The sequence below is a fragment of the Melanerpes formicivorus genome, unplaced genomic scaffold (assembly GCF_026170545.1).
Source record: "Melanerpes formicivorus ecotype bairdi unplaced genomic scaffold, bMelFor1.0.p_v2 SCAF_23, whole genome shotgun sequence".
In the NCBI taxonomy this organism is placed as follows: Eukaryota; Metazoa; Chordata; class Aves; order Piciformes; family Picidae; genus Melanerpes; species Melanerpes formicivorus.
Genome location: NW_027142375.1, coordinates 12,311,225 through 12,328,676, shown reverse-complemented (window position 1 = coordinate 12,328,676; position 17,452 = coordinate 12,311,225). Strand labels below are relative to the sequence as shown.

Genomic DNA, 17,452 nt, shown 5'->3' with positions numbered 1-17,452 from the left:
AACATATAACCTGTCTATAGAGGTATTTCTACACACACTTTTACTCCTACAAGAAGAAAAGGTATCTTCCAGAAGTGAAAGCAATAGAAAAACACCTGCTAGTAATTAAGAATGGTCACAGTATCACAAAGATCTCTCAACCACAAGTGTGGAATACTGCATTACAGGTGCAACTCACTGCCCTCAAAGCAACACATTACAAAACCCACACACACACAACCCCAATGACATATAAACAAAGATGGGATGTATGCCATCTTATACGGATGACATTTTAGAGTCAACAAGGACAGCCGTCTGCAAATGCCACCTTGATGTCTAGCAGTAGATTAAAATCTATTAGTTTTGGCAATGGGACAGAGTGGAAGGAGGCTTAATTGGAAAGATTTCAATAGCAAACCATGAATCATCATAATGTGACTTTATAAAAACACACAGCTCCCTGGTAGCTCAAATTACGGCTGCTGTTCCCTCTGCTTCACCACAGAGCTACAGAAGAACTAGAAAGGATGTAGGGCATAACAGCATGGATCCTCAGGGGTTATACAGTGACTTTTGTAAGAAAAGCATTTTTCTTCATGGAAGACAGATGCATACAGAGTGGCTAGAAGAGAGGTCCATAAAAGCAAAGGGGGTATGAAAGAAAAATTGAGGGTCACAAACCTGAGGCCATTTAATAAAATTCTTGGCATTCTTCAAACACAAGGAAGAGTTATTTCAAAGGTGCTTAACAGTTTTGCAGAGTTCTTTGTCACAACATACTCTGAAGGTCAAATGCTAACAAGGATTAAAAAAGGAAGCAAACAAAAAATTGGTGAACACGATGAGCACACAGAGATCTAGATTTGGAATACACAGAATCACACAATGTTAGGGGTTGGAAGTGACCTTGAAAGATCATCTAGTCCAACCCTGATGCAAGAGCAGGATCACCTCTACCATACCACACAGGAACACATCCAGGTGGGTTTTGAACATCTCCAGAGAACATGAGTCCACAAGCCCCCTGGGCAGCCTGTTCCAGTGTTCTGCCACCCTCACAGGGGAAATTTTTTTTCCTTGTGTTTCCATGGAACTTCCTATGCCTCAACTTTCACAATTGCCTCTTGGGCATCACTGAGAAGAGCCTGGCTCCATCCTCTTGGCACTTACCCTTTACATATAAACATTAATGAGGTCACCCCCTTAAGTCTCCTCCTCTCCAAGCTAAAAAGCCCCAGCTCCCTCAGCCTCTCCTCATAAGGAAGATGTTCTACTCCCTTAATCATTTTTGTGGCTCTACACCAAACTGCTGAACAGCAGAAGCAGAGTCTCTTCCAAGTGAAAGACTACTTTATGCTACCTCTACTTATGTTCCTTCTTGAGAATCAATTATCTACCAGTGTCAAAAAATGTCAACTTCATTCTGATCCAGTAAAGGCACTCATAACTTCCTTTCCATTCCCCAACACAGGCAAAAACTACTTAGATTTCACTTTTTAGTATAGCATGTATTTAAGTTAACATCTTCATATATATTTATTGCTAATAATCTAGCAAATGAACAGCACTAAACCAGCAAACATTAAAATCTGCTTCATATTTACAACAAAATCATCTAATTATTTTTTCAAGGTGGGAAGAACTGAAGGAATTTTCTTTGTAATGTATCAAGACCTTGAAGAATTTTTTCATTTCCAGTAAGCTATTTAGAAATTACTACAATAGCATCATGAAACTAAAACAAACTAACTAAAATGTGCTGATGTTATCATAGAATCAACAAGGTTGGAAAAGACCTCAAAGATCATCAAGTCCAACCTATCACCCAAGACCTCATGACTACTAGACCATGGCACCAAGTGTCACGTCCAGTTCCCTCTTGAACTCCTCTAGGGATGGGGACTCCACCACCTCCCCGGGCAGCCCATTCCAACAGCTAACAACTCTCTCTGTGAAGAACTTTCTCCTCACCTCAAGCCTAAACTTCCCCTGGTGCAGCTTGAGACTGTGTCCTCTTGTTCTGGTGCTGGTTGCCTGAAAGAAGAGACCAGCTCCCACCTGTCTACAACCTCCATTCAGGTAGTTATAGACAGCAATAAGGTCTCCTCTGAACCTCCTCTTCTTCAGGCTAAACAATCCCAGCTCCTTCAGCCTCTCCTTATAGGGCTTGTGCTCCAAATCCCTCACCAGCCTTGTTGCCCTTCTCTGGGCATGTCAAGAGTCTCAATGTCCTTCTTAAATTGAGGGGCCCAGAACTGACACAGTACTCAAGGTGTGGCCTAACCAGTGCTGAGTACAGGGGCACAAGGGCCCTGCTCCTGTTGGCCACACTATTCCTAATGCAGGTCAGAATGCCATTGGCCTTCTTGACCCCCTGGGCACACTGCTGGATCATGTTCAGGTGGCTGTCAATCAGTACCCCCAGGTCCCTTTCTGTTTGGCAGCTCTGCAGCCACTCCAACCCCAAATGTTATGACCATTGCTACATTTTTTTTTTCATATTCTAATGTGTATATCACCACTGAATTCAGCAATTCAGTTAAATGTGTTTGTGCATAAACTGAGGACTTCAGCTAAGGCCAAGATGACAGGTTTTTGTTTTCATTGACTCAGAATGGCAGTCCTGGTGAATAAGAAACTGCAAACAGGAAAATAAAACCATAATGGGCCATACAGGTTTCTGCTGCCAATATGAAAAATATATATCCAGATTTAAGCCACGGTAAAAGGTCTCTAAACACCGAGGAAACCCTGAAAGCTCCAAATGTCATCACATGTATCCTTGCAGACGCATCATCACTATCCAAACTTCATAGCAGAATTCCTTTTAAACTATGTGATGAAGCCATTTTCTAAATGGCTTCAAGAAGGAAAGTTACCTAATTGTAATGAGGACATTGAACAAAACAGTCCCCTGAACTCACCACCCAAATGATTACTCACTAAGAACTGGTCACACTGTACATGTCTATATAACTTCAACTGCAGCCTCGTCCCTTCTGTCATTTACATCCTTCTGTGTCCAAGCTTGTGTCCATGCTCAGTGTTAAATACTGAAAGTACTTAAGTTTCTACACTTAGTTAGGAGAAGTAATGGCAGCAGGCAAGTAGCAGGATGCATTTCACATCTTGAAGACTTGTAATTTATTCTGCTATTGTTGTCTTCCTTTCATTGTCATTTTTCATTAGAGAATTGTTGTTCAGAAATATTACATAGGTAACTAATTAGCTTTAAAACAGTTATTTAAACTATTTACTAACAGATGTCTTTTTTGGATTATTAATTTCTTCTGGAAGTCTATAAAGCTTTACAACAAGACTAGTTAAATAAATGTTTCAGCCATGACTTCAGGCAGACTTTCTTCCAAATTGCATCCTTTGATTGATGAAGCCTGAAATCAGAACCTCAGTTCTTCTTGGTACTGTAGCCCTCTTTTAGAGTACATGAAGGAATTTTCTACTCATTAGCATACTTTTCCATTTGGGTTTTTTTTTTTTTTTCTGGGAGAAAGAGTCTCCTTTGTTCATGAGATAGAAGCAAACAAAACCAACAAAAATTCATTTTTACAAAGCAATTTTACCCAAAGCCATTCTTCCTACACCACGTGCACTGAATGGCAATGGCCTGTAAGGCTTTAGCTGTGGTTCAGTCCACAGAATGACATTACATCATCAAACTGCTTATAGGGCTAAACCCAGGATTACACAGAACAACCTATAAAAGGAAGGTGGGAAAAAGAAAAGGAAAAAAAAAAGGGGGGCGGGGGGGGGGGGGGAAATGGAGGAAAAAACCACACAGAAGTCAAGCAAAATAACATTCTAATTATTGCAGTTGAATAGCTCAATTTTACTTTTACATAACTACATAAAGTGGTGTTAGTCTTGTCTTTTTGTGTGTGTGTGTTGTTTTGTTTTAAAAAGCAGGACAAAAAGTAATAGAAAAGGGTCTTTGTTTTTTCAGTAGCACTTTTATGTCATGTTATGCTTTGAACATATGCAAAGAGCTGTGGCACTGAGACAGGATGCATGTAATGCCACTGCTTCCCTTGAGTAAAACTTCTCCTATACAACAAATTCATAGTAGAAAGTTGAATGCAGTAAAACTGTATAAAATAATACCTGTTCTTTTCCCAAAATATGTTAGCTTTTATTGATTCTGCAAGTTGACTAAGCAGCTAGGTTACCAAAACTGCTACCATCATAACAAAGACCTAAGATGCTCGGCTCACATCTTCACAACCTTCTTTCTGAAATCAGAAGCGAAAATAACAAACTGAAGGTTCATAAGGCAGGTAAAATTGTATCTGAAAAATCACTAAACTTTTGTAACACAGAATGACAAAACTACATTTGTTAATGCATCAGAAATGGTCTAAAGTATACAGAATCACAGAATGTTAGGGGTTGGAAGGGACCTCCAGAGATCATCGAGTCCAACCCCCCTGCCAAAGCAGGATCACCTAGGGCAGGCTGCACAGGAATGCATCTAGGTGGGTTTTGAAGGTCTCCAGAAAAGAAGACTCCACCACCTCTCTGGGCAGTCTGCTCCAGTGCTCCATCACCCTCACTTTAAAGAACTGTCTCCTCATGTTGAGGTGGAACCTCCTGTGTTCCAGTATAAGCTTCCTTGTCCCATCACTGGGCACTAGCGAAAAGAGACTGGTGCCTTCATCTTGACACCCACATAATAGTGGTCCAAGAGTATCCCATCTAATTAAAGTCTTTGCATTGTCCTTGGTATCAGTTGATGATTCTTACACTCACTTTCCTTATTATTACAGAGGACTTTATACTTCTCACAGGAAGCTTGTTAAGCAACAAGACCAAAATGTTAATACTGAACTACAACAAAATAGTAGTGTCAGTTGCAGTGCCAAAGATCCGATTACTACAAGTATCAGTCTCTTTTTTTATCTCTTCAGGTTCTCGTCTGCAGGACAAAGAAAGCACAGCCATCCTTTTAATGCAGAGACTTTAGCAAAACAGCTGTTGGGACTTACTAGAGGATTTTGAAAGGTCTGGAGAAATGCAGAAAGGAGACAATAACCTAGATCAGCTGAAGAAACCTGGCAAAAACTAAGAGCAAACATCTACACTTCCACTGAGTTTTTCTGTATTCTGGTGGCCACTGTTCTACTTTGGAAAAGTAGAGTTATGATAATAAATCACAAAAAGCTACACAGCAAGTCACACTACAAACAGGCGTCCCCCATGTCATGCTTTCACTAATGCTATTCCTTCTCTTTTTTTTTCCAAGCCAGAACAGATTGAAATTTGTGTACAATTTTCAGGCTTAGAGGCAGACCATTTCAGCATCCCAAGGTGAACAGTCAGTATCACAAGAGGCAGAATATCTGGCTGTGATTTTTCTCTGAGAAACTGCAGCGTATCAACATAGGACATTGAGGTGATGGAGCTTGTCTAGACAAAGACAACAAACCTGGTGAAAGGTCTGGAGAACAAGTTTTATGAGGAACATCTGAGGGAACTGGGATTGTTAATCCTGGAGACAAGGAGGCCGAGGGGAGATTTTATTCCTCCTTACAAATACCTCAAAGGAGGATGAAGTGAGGTAGGTGCTGATCTCTTTTCCCCAAGTAACTGGCAATAGAGTGAGAGGATATCACCTCAAATCACCAGGGGAGGTTTAGGTTTGATATTAGGAAAAATTTCTTTCCTGAAAGAGTGACCAGGCACTGGAACAGGCTGCCCAAGGAGGTGGTGGAGTCACTGTCTGGAGGTGTTCAAAAATCATGTAGACATGGCACTTTGGGACATGCTTTAAGAAGGCATGGTGGTGTTAGGTCAGTGGCTGGACTGTATCATCTTAGAGGTCTTTTCCAACTACAACAATTCTGTGGTTCTATATTTGGAAGCAGAGATCAAGCTAACACTGTTGAAGACCTCTGGCACCAATCAAAGCAGCATTGCTTTCCAAGACATTATCAGTGCTATAATAATCTTGGGTTTTTAGAAGTAAAATAGCGATTTACTCCAAATGTACATAATTTCATTACTGCAAAGCAATAAAGCATTAAAAAATTATAAGGAATTGCTTTTCAGACATATATTATCTTTTTTAGACATGTGCCTGGCTAAACACAATTTCAGCCTCCTCTGCTCTCATATGGGTATACATAATAATTTAACTTCCCTTAGCAACTGAGCCTCCCTGATGAAGAAATAAAAGTCCCCAACTCAGATGTGTATTTAATACAAACACAGTTATAACTGGATTAAATCACTCTCCAAATATCAACCTTTCTATGCATAGAAAAAAAACACAACCTATAAAGCTTGATCTCTCCTTCAGCCCAGTTACTGCAGCCCCAGTTCAAAAATATAGGTCAAGTTTCAAACCGTCTCCAAACTTTCTCAATGTCAGCTCACACAGTGCAAGCATGACCCATTTTGAGTGGGCTTTTCAAAACTATATAAATAAATTAAGTGGCTGCATCACTTTTCACAATACCTTTTTTTTCTGCATTAAAGAATCATGGAATGTTAGGGGTTGGAAGGGACCTCCTGAGATCATTGAGTCCAATCCCCCTGCCAGAGCAGGATCACCTCAGGCAGGCCACACAGGAATGAATCCAGTGGGGTTTTGAAAGTCTCTAGCAAAGACGACTCCACAATCTCTCCTTGCAGCCTCCTCCAGTGCTCCATCACCCTCACTGTAAAGAAGTGTCTCCTTGACACTTACAAAATACATTAGCATTGGCACTCTATAATATGAAGAAAAGACTGCTGTGAAGAACGCTCATGCATCTGAGGCTGATTACTTAGCTCAAGGCAGATTAGTTCTTTGTGGTTTGTTTAATAAGCAAGTGTGAATATAAAAGTCCATTGATAAGAAGAGGTGCTCAGGTAGAACGACTTTCATAGACTAAGTATAATCTTGGTGCTTTGATCTCTGAGAATACAAACCAAAGCTGTATCTGGGATGTAGCTCATTACTCACAATTAAGTATCTTTAAATGGAGCAGCTTTGAAGATCACTTCCAATATCAACAGCCTGCATTTATACAAGGCTTTGATTTTCAAGGCAGTGCTACGCAGGGCCCCTCTGAATCCAACATACATGTGCATATATATAAAACTGCCATTCACATTCAAACACATCATTAGGATTATAAACAAGTATCCATTCATAAATTTAAATACATAATTATTCGTCTCAACTACAGTTTGTGAGAGTATAACATATAAGACTAGGTGACAGACCAAAGTATAATTGTAAACATCAATGGAATTATAATAACTAATTGTGGAGAACATCATCCAGTGCTCTCTGCAGAAAAAGTTCTATCAGAGGATGACTTTTGTGCAGAACATAAATAGAATAACCTTCATTTATTTTAATAGCTTCTGAAAAACATGAGGAGAAAGTAAGAGAACTTTCACAGAGGAATCTTGGCTAAAGTACTGCTACTTCAGTTCACACAGAACTCCAGTCAAGTCACAGTTCCAGGAACATTTACTTCTGTTGAAAACTCTCATCCAAGATCTTCAAAATTACAACCAAGTTATTTTTAAATGGAGTACCCAGGTCAGAGACAAGCAAAAGAAAACAAAAAATCATGATATAAAAAAATAAACTAAAATGTTCTGTTCAAATGTATCTTATTTAGCAAGCATCACTAGGCCACCTCCAGAGGAATCAACTACGCTTGCCATGCAGTATTCAAAGGGTACACTGTATTGTAATTTCCTCTTTCATTTCTCTACACATGTACCTCTTCAACTGTGCAGAGTGAATATGACCAAAACATCCAAGGAAGAGAGGCAAGACAGAAAAAAAATCTAACATTTAAAAATTGTATTTCTAAAGAAACCCTCTCCCTCAGCTCATGCCTTAAATATGGAGGACAAAATCCCTCCACCACTGAAGCAAAGGGAACTTCAATATTGACTTCCAGAAGGTCATCTGTCAAACTAAGGAAAGTGATAAGACGTTTAACATTACTTATTTGAATAACCAATCTTTTATCAGGTTGAACTTTTTTTTTGCCATTAGCCACTACAACTAAGCAATATTGTTGGTTTTATTATTTTCCCATAACTAAATGTCTTCCATAATCTAACATTTGCAGTATCTCCCATATTGTATCCTATTTCCAAGTGTAATGACCCTCAAAATCCAGGATTGATTTTGGCCTTACTTTGATCAATACTAATCTCCAAGATATATTAAACTTTACATTGACCTAAACAAAAGGGTCATTATATGTATATTAGTCAACCTCCAAAACATGTATTAAATTAATTACACAGACCACAAAAGGTGCATTGTTACAAGCATTTCTATCTGGGATTTTTACCCATCATCCTTAGTGAGATTTACATGCAACTGATAATTCACACAATCACAGTCACTGCAATGGATTTCTCAAAATGTCTTGATCTGCCTCTTTTTTGTATGCATCTAAATGGAATACCACTCTATTATGCAGTCACTGGACTATCAGAACCCAGCCTTACACATATAGAAGTCAAAGGGAGTAAACTTCTCCCCTTCAATGACAGAGCACTTAAAGACCAGGAGATGTCTAAGATACTGTGTTTAGTTTTTAATACTCTCTGAAAGCAAAGTGGGAGAATTCTTTCCAATCAAAGGACTTTGACCAGCACATTTTTACAACAGGAATCACAGCACACAGAATCATATTTATATAATGCTCGGGTTTGAAAAAGACAGATTTCTGATTAGCTTTTGCATTATGTTGCCTAATTCAAAACAGGACCATAAAACATACATGCATTAAAGCAGGTGATAATGTTACGGTAAAATTGTTACTGCCTCATCTGTTCTCATCACTGGGTTCTCATCACTTCTATTCTTTTTCCTCAAACAAAACAGTAAGGTCTCTGAGAAGACCTTATTGTGGCCTTCCAATATCTGAAGGGGGCCTACAAGAAAGCTGATGATGGACTTTTTAGGGTGTTGGGTAGTGAGAGGACTAAGGGGAATGGATCCAAGCTAGACGAAGGTAGATTTAGATTAGATATTGTGAAGTAGTTCTTCACCATGAGGGTGGTGAGACACTGGAACAGGTTGCCCAGGGTGGTGGTAGAAGCCCCATCCCTGGATGTTTTTAAGGTCAGGTTGGATGTGGCTCTGGGCAACCTGATCAAGTGGAGGGTGTCCCTGCCTATGGCAGGGCAGTTGGACCTAGATGATCCTAGGGGTCCCCTCCAACCGTGACAATTCTGTTATTCTGTGGAAAGCAAGGCTCAAACCTGGGGGGAAGGAATGGAACACAAAAAAAGAGGGAAATATCAATAAATATAATTCATAATTTCTTTAAATTAAAATTGTTAAGTTCATTTAATGCCTTTTTTTGTTCTTGTTACAAATTGTAACGCTGCCTCCCTATGACATTGTAGATTTCAATAGCATGATTTGCATTTCAGATAGGTAAGACAATTTACTTTCTGCAGAGTAAAGACCCCATATTGTAAATTGAGGCAATAATTATGTGTTTATTCTCTCCCTCAGGCAACTTACCCTAAATTAATTTTACAATCTAGCTGAAATTTTATTAAGCAAGAGTAATACGAAACACTCCATGAAATGTCTGTCCAGAAGTCTTAACATAATAAACACCAATACAAAAACATTGATAATATACTTTAAAAAACCACCCAAAAACACACAACCCAAATGCCAAACAAACAAGACAGTTACCCATAGACACTTAAATGCAACACTAAAGACTTGTTTAAAATGTAGCTTTAAACTTTCTGTTGCCTTACTTTGGGGATGCAGATATTAAGACCTAGGAGTAGGCAGAATAAAGAGATTAGTAACCAAACAGGAGGAAAAGATGCTAAAAACAAGAAGTGGATAGTAATCAAGAGGAAATACAGAGTCAGAGAAGAGGTAAATAATTTCATAAACATACTTGGGTATTTCCCAAAATCATTCAAGTTTCCTAATAATGGCTTCAACATGTCTCTCTTGGGTCTTTTCCCACTGGCCGGAGCAAAGATGTCCACACTCCAAACTCAACCATTTGATGCCTTTTGGACTTCTACCTCTGTAACACTACAGCCACTGCTGATCTTCTAATGCACCACAGTATCGCAGTATAACTTAGGTTAGAAAGGACCTCGAGGATCATCTAGTCCAACCTATCAACACAGACCCCATGACTAGACCATGGCACCAAGTGCCACGTCCAATCTCCTCTTGAATGCCTCCAGGGATGGTGACTCAACCACCTCCCTGGGCAACCCGTTCCAATGCCGAATGACTCGCTCGGTGAAGAACTTCCTCCTCACCTCGAGTCTAAACCTCCCCTGGTGCAGCTTGAGACTGTGTCCCCTTGTTCTGATGCTGGTTGCCTGGGAGAAGAGACCAACCCCTTCCCGGCCACAACACGATGAAAGAGAAGGGCTGGTGTCACTTACCCTGCCGCATTTGTAAGCTATGACTTTTAGAATTCCCCATGTCAAGCATCTTTCTACAAAATAAAATTGTTTTAGAAGTAAACTCATTTCTACCCAGACAGACAACTAATCCCAAAGCTTACAAAGTACCCATGTTTCCACCAAGCAACAAAGCAGTGTTTCCCAAACTTTGGCATCCTGATTTCAACCAGAAAGAGTACAGCACATCCTCCAAAATGGCTGCTAATGGATTAATCTAAAAGACATCTCTAAGGAAGAACTGAGAGCTAAATAGAAGCCTGTGCTATTCTCTGAAACATGAATAGTTCTGCTGAAGATGCTGGCATGCCACATGAGAGCACAATAACATTTTCTTATGCGCTAAACAAACAGAAGGAGAAAAAGAACAAGATTGATTCAGGAGGAGACTTGACAGGGTGCTTGGTTGCATGGTTTAGTTGGTTGGGTGGTGTTGGATGATAGGTTGGATGCAATGATCTTGAAGGTCTCTTCCAACCTGGTTTATTCTATTCTATTCTCTTGACCAAACCGCTTCTAAACTTGTCTTCATTCAAAACTTTGTGTCGTTGTTAGCAAATTTTCAGCTCCATAAATGACTGTGGACAGTTTCTTTGCTGCCCTTGATGTTTTAAGGTGAAAGAAGAATATCTAGAAACATCCACATTGCCCATTTTTCATATTTCTTTTCTGAAAGGGCTATGATTGGAAGTCATCTGAAATATTAGATGTTTTTAGGGGGAATTTAGAAGAGTGTGTCAGGCTATACAGAGCTGGAGCCAATCCTAAGCACAGGCTGAAGAACAAGAGAGCAGGAAAGATTAATCTCCCACTTCAGGCAGCCCAGAGGGCTGCTGAAGGAAAAGCAGAAGCAGCAAGAACAGAGAGACAGGCTGTACACAATGCGGCTTTAGCCTGCTAAGGCACAGACAAGCAGCTTAAACTTGACGTAGAAAAGAAGTCCCTCCAGAGGGGTTAAACGCTGGCGAGTGCCAAATAATAAAGAAGGGTTTCTGAAGCTGCCTTTTAAACAGCCCGAAGAGGAACTGGATTGGCATGTTGCATGGCATGACATTTAAAGCTTTGACAGAAGCTAAATGCAATCATTTCCCTGGGTTCATACCACTGCTAAGTATGCAATTCCTTCTGGAACATTCTGGGCAAACTCCATCTCAAAACTTCTGCAGCATTTCCCCATGCCCCTCTGCTGCCACTGGGTGTTTCAGAGTCCATGTTCTCAAACAGGGGGATGTTCCCTAAAGTTCTGCAAAAAATGTCATTGGGGTAGTAGATAGTCTTGTGCCAGTAATATTCTTTATGACAAGGTTCTACTTCTCTTCTCTTGACCACTTTCCAGTTTTGTAGATGGAGTCCATGCCCTACATAGCTTTCATTTCACTTGGCGAAACAAGTCAGGATCTCTCCTATCTCTTTTTGACAAGGCAGGCTTGCTATATATTCAAGCATCCTGACAGCTCTTCTTACCACCTGGTCCAATTTGTTATTTCTTCTTGAAGATGAGGGATCTGAACATTCCATCTCATCATAAGTTACTGTGAGAGGACACCAATAGTTTTATTGGATCTTTCAGAACCCTCCCTACTCACACATCATCTTAAGGTGACGGTTTTTTTGTCTTTTCCACTGCCACATTACATTGGCAGTCCAGGTGAATATTTCCTTTATTTCCTAAGTTTCTATCACAGAATAGATCTTTATATATTATATACCTACATATGAATCTTAGCACTAATTAATTAACCATGAAATTAACTTGTCATATCAACATATTTGTCAAATATGCAACAGAGGAGAAAAGGCCAACTGTGAAAAGAGAGGCTTGGTTTTCATTCACAACTTCCAGGGAAGTTGCTACACATCCACACACCATCAGTCAACCATCCAAAAGTTCAAGTGGATTCTCAAATATTTTACCTGCAATTTTCAACCTGTAATACGCAGATAATTTCCATGAGGTATAGAATACATGATGAAAAAGAACAGGCCTACTGACAGCAAGATTTAAATGCAAAATTGATTCCACTGCAAAATTGTTAATGGTCTGCAAAATGAAATACATTTCAAACCCACTTCTTGTGCTATTTGGGTATCTTCCTTGCACATGGTAGTTTTGAGGACAGGGCACACTTCTGACAGGTGCTCTATGCTCGTGATAAATAAAGCTAACAGCTCAAAGAAGATACTGAATATATTTAGCTCATTAATAGTTCTACATCTTGGAAGCAAGAGGAGCAATTAGATCAGAACAGCGCAGAGTAGCAGACTGAAACGTTTGATACATATTAGCATTCTAGCCCATCTTTCCCTGCATCTCCTTCAGCATGCATTTAATCCTGGCTTCAAACCCTGTCAAGTAGAAGTCACAAGTACCTGAGAAAATAAATAATTTTGTTTGTATTTTTAAAGAAACAAATCCTTGTGTTATCTACACACTGCCTTTTCACTCTCATGGAACAGAACTGGAGGAAGTAGACTATGCCATGGATAAGAAGGAATTTAATACAGTTTGGAGCTCTATACTAACATGCTTTGTCTTCCTGGTTGCATTCTGAATACATTTTGGATACATTGATTAACTATTTATTAAGTGCAATAAAGCAATGACTTGCACCTTCAGATTTCAGAGTGGTCAGGGAGAGATAAATGACAAGGCATTTCACCCTACTCACACTGAGTAGTAACTAAAGGAACTACTGAGAATAGAAAGCGTAGGATTTGGTTACTTCAGCTGAATTTGTTAGTCCAACAAGATTTCTAGTATCAAATACAAACTGCTCACTAAAATTATCCTATGTTTCAATAGGATCCAAATAAAAACTTTGCTGTTCTCATGTGGATTTGGAGGAAAGCCCGAGGCAATTCTAGTTCCCTTCCCCCTCTCTTCTAGCCAGCTGTGACAAATAAGCTACGTACAACTGCTGTAATATGGTGCACTGACATGATATACAACCTACAGAATTACTATGTCAGAACACTGCCACTTTGTCAGCTTCCCACTATTCCCTCTTGTTGTAAAATGCACAGTGTGGGAAGATAAATGTGGATCCAAGTGCCTAACCACTGCTGGAATTTCTGGTATGTTGTGCTGCCCAGTAAAACAAATTGTAAAACACCAGGAATAAAGTGATAGCTGCTAAAGATGCCCTAAATTCCTCAGTTTATAAAGACAAGTCATTGACAATATGAAGTCCCAATCCATTCCAAGGAGAAAAAAAAATAACTGGCAAAGCAAAGCAAAGCAAGTGCCACCAGAAAACTGGCATCTGCAGAGTAGTGCCATAAAACCAGTGAAACTTCTGACAACTTTAGCTAAGTCCTGCTGAATGACAAGTCAGGACAGGGCTTAGCAAATGAACCAGTAGCATCCATTTCAGACGTTTCCAAGATATTGAGGTGACCTAATGTTATACCAATGGCCTTAACACAAACCACATCATTCCAAAATAAATCCAATGGTGAGGCCAAAACAATAACACATCATGGACAATGTGTACCTAAAAAAAGAAACGACAAATCACCTGCTTCCAAAGCCCAGCATGCTGTTCTCAAGCAACTTCCATAACATTCACCTCCCACTGCCTTCCAGGTGCCCTCCAAGAGACCTCTCATCAACAAAGGCTTTCTCAATAGGATCTTTGGAAAAGAGGACTAAAGGACAAGGAATGTCCTGGGACCTATACATATGTGGCAAATAATTTTAATATACTGTCCTACAATTAAAGGGTAATTTGTTTTAAAAGTGGACATTTTTAATGAGGTACAAGAGTTTGTTGAAATAACTTTCTCCAGCGCAGCTCCCTCAAACTTAGTGCTGATTTATAAACTGTTCAACATAGCCACATCAGAATTGTAACTCTGAACTGAGCAGGCCAACCTCAGTGTTACACATTATAACGTTTACTACACACAAAACTTCCTCTAGAAGACAGACCCTTTCATTTTTCTTTTCCAGCTTCCAGAGTACCACAGATTTTGTCTTAGTTCAGATGAGTTATCAGAACATCATCAACTTGATTTTACCTTTATGACAACAGCATTTACTACAGGATTGGGGGGGTGGGGGGTTAACTATACCTTTTTCTTTACTTTCTTTTTGGTTGAGTGCTCCAGAACTCTCAATGTGTGGGCTATAAGCCTCTTCCCACTCCCTCTCTGTCTCCTCATACGCCTCAGCTACTTCTTCAGTATCAGCTCCACCAGTCCTGTCACAAAATGCTTCATGACCATGTAATAGCTCTGAGCACTTCTAGGCTGAGAGTTGTCCTTCTGCGGGTGTATGAAGGGAACCACCACAATCGAACTGCTATAACACGCACAAATTAAATACCTCACAAATGAGGGCTTCTTCCTGATGTTTTTTCGGGGGTTTTCTATATCTTTCAGTGGCAGCAAGTATTGACTTTCACAATACAAAAAGTTTCAGTCTGGACCCGCAGGCTTGTGTATGGGGAGCCCGGCTGATCCGAGCCCAGCATAGCCTTTGCTTTGTAAAGACGCGACGTCAGGTCGCCGTTTTTCGCTTTGGCCCCACGAAGAGTGGAAGCAGGGCTGAGGAGCCGCTTCTCGGATGGTTAAATTCCCTAGAACAGCTCAAACATCCCGACCGGTTTTCGCAGCCGGACGCCCGGCTGCCTTTGCAACTCCGCAAGCAGTGACCGCACCGACTCCAGAGCCAATTCCTGACCCTCTTACGGCTGAGCCGGGGCAGCCCGGGGCACTCCCGCTGTGAGACCCGGGAGAGAACGAAAAGAACGACTCAGGTATAATCCCAGCTCCGAGACCACCCGCAACTTCCCACCCCAGCGCCGGGGGCTGTTGCGCGCCTACCCCGCACCTGGGGCAGACAGACCCTGGGGCTGATGCTCCCGTGGAGCGGTGGAGAGGGAAGTCCGGGACAGCACCGCGCACTCCTCCGCGCCCGCTAGCACTCACCTCCCCGCTCCGCTCCACTCCACTCCGCTGCCCGGCCCGCGGCGGCAGCAACTCCCTGCTGCGGCGGGGCGGAGGCTCCGCGCCCGCCCGGTGCCCCGCACCGCCCACGCTCCCTTCCGCGGGCGTTTACCCGCCCCCTGGCATCACGCGGCCCCCCCGCGCCCTCCCCCCCATGACCAGCGGCTCCATCCGCAATGCAGCTGCGGCTGCCCTCTTCTCCTTCTCCTCCTCTTACTCTCAGCGGGCACCTGCCCGCCGCACCCTCGGGACCGAGCTTACCCCCTGCGCAGCGCGGCCCCGCGGGCGGAGCGGGGGCACCGCGCTTGGGCACACGGCCAGAGCCGGGTCAGGGAGCTGACGCTCCTGCACTGACAGGAGTGTGGAACAAGAGCAGACGGGAGAGGGGGGGAAAACGTAAAGAAAAAAAATAATAAGGAAAGAAAAGAAAGGGGGGGACGGGGGACGGACAGTATGTTTGTGCGTCAAAAGTAAATAAATACGTACATAAAAAACAAGGAGAGAAAAAAAAAGGGGGGGGGGGGGGGGGGCGGGGAGGGAGGGAAGGGAGGGAAGACGAAGAGGCTGTTACTTCCAAAAGGACTTTTTCAGGCTGCTTCTCCCCTCCCCCTTCCCCCCCCCCCCCCCCCCCCCCCCCAACCCTATTACCACAGCGGACCCTTGGGACAGGGTGAGATTAATTGCAGTGTGTTGTGAAGAAAATGATAGATGTCATTAATCAGGAAAGCTGTAAGTCATCCACGTTTGTAGATGGAATTCAGAGATTAGCTGGGACAGATGGCAGACAAACAGGGCACTCTCCAGCTCGGGCATAAATCACTCAACTTCTGGAATTATTAAACAGCCAGTGACAGAATCCCATACGTTTCCTTAAAGAGAAACATTTCTTAGGAAGATGAATATTCACTTCATGTTATGAAAGGGTGCTTCCCAGCGCCGCTACATTTCCCTTTCTAAATAATGAAAGTACTGTGTTTTCCTTCCTGGATGTCACAAACTTCAAACCTGAAGAAGAAACCAAGCAGATCAGCTTTCAGACATGGATAAGAAGCAAAGCCAGGCAAACACCATTAGTATCCCAATCATTGCTTTAATGCCCTTTCAGAATTAAACAGGCAAAGTTGTGAGTTAATAGGTTTGTCCTGCTGGCTCCAGTAGATTTATCTTTACTTGCAGTAACTGCTGTAGCAAAATAATTCTTTTTTTTTTTTCAAGTTGTAATTATTTTCATTCACTTTGAGGAAAGCAGTGACTCAATGTCACTTTTACTTACTACTTCTAAAAGAACATTAGACATTCAGTGCAATCTAAATATTCCTGGTGGAGAAAAGACCTTTTTTTTCATTAGTATCCCCTAATTTATTTATTTTTTCCACATAGCAAAAAAATGAGTTATGGTATGATCAACTTCAATCAGGCCTTCATAATATCACATTGATTAATATGTCAAATGCTTGTCTAAATATAAGCTTAGCATCAGTATCTAAGACTGAGTAATTGTGAGCTTGATTTCATCTCCTGTAATAACGTGATCAATCTCTAGCAACATCCAGAATTTCTGGACACCTGCTCTGTAGATTCAGTAACAGCATCAGTACTATCACACAAAAGGAACCACAGTCCAAAACACAGTTTACCACAGTTATTAAAAAATATATTCAAAACTAAATGTTTATCATGCTTAACCAGCTTGATTTTTGTTATTAAAGACTTCTTTTAGGAAAATGTGTGTTGTTTTTTGTTAGATTTAAGAAAAGTAATGCACAAGGTATCAAAAGTGCTGTTAACCTGCTTTCAGCACTTGGATTTATAATTTAGGATTTAGAATATACAAGGTTGGAAGAGACCTTCAAGATCATTGCGTCTAACCCATCAACCAATCCAACCCATCTAAACAGCTAACCCATGGCACCAAGCACCCCATCAAGTCTCCTCCTGAACACCTCCAATGACGGCGACTCCACCACCTCCCCGGGCAGCGCACTCCAATGGGCAATCACTCTCTCTGTGTAGAACTTCTTCCTAACATCCAACCTAAACCTCCCCTGGCGCAGCCTGAGACTGTGTCCTCTTGTTCTGGTACTCGCTG

General features: G+C 41.3%; 1 protein-coding gene across 1 annotated transcript in view; it reads right to left on the bottom strand.

Moving 5' to 3' along the window:
• THSD7A (thrombospondin type 1 domain containing 7A) overlaps positions 1-15,448 on the bottom strand; it is a 307,882-nt gene extending 292,434 nt beyond the window's left edge. The window contains exons 1-2 of the mRNA XM_068152522.1: positions 15,346-15,448; positions 14,488-15,136 (exon numbers count right to left, since the gene is read on the bottom strand). The gene's annotated coding sequence lies outside the window, so the exon portion shown is untranslated. The remainder of the gene's footprint in view (positions 1-14,487; positions 15,137-15,345) is intronic.
• Between the last annotated feature and the right edge of the window lie 2,004 nt (positions 15,449-17,452).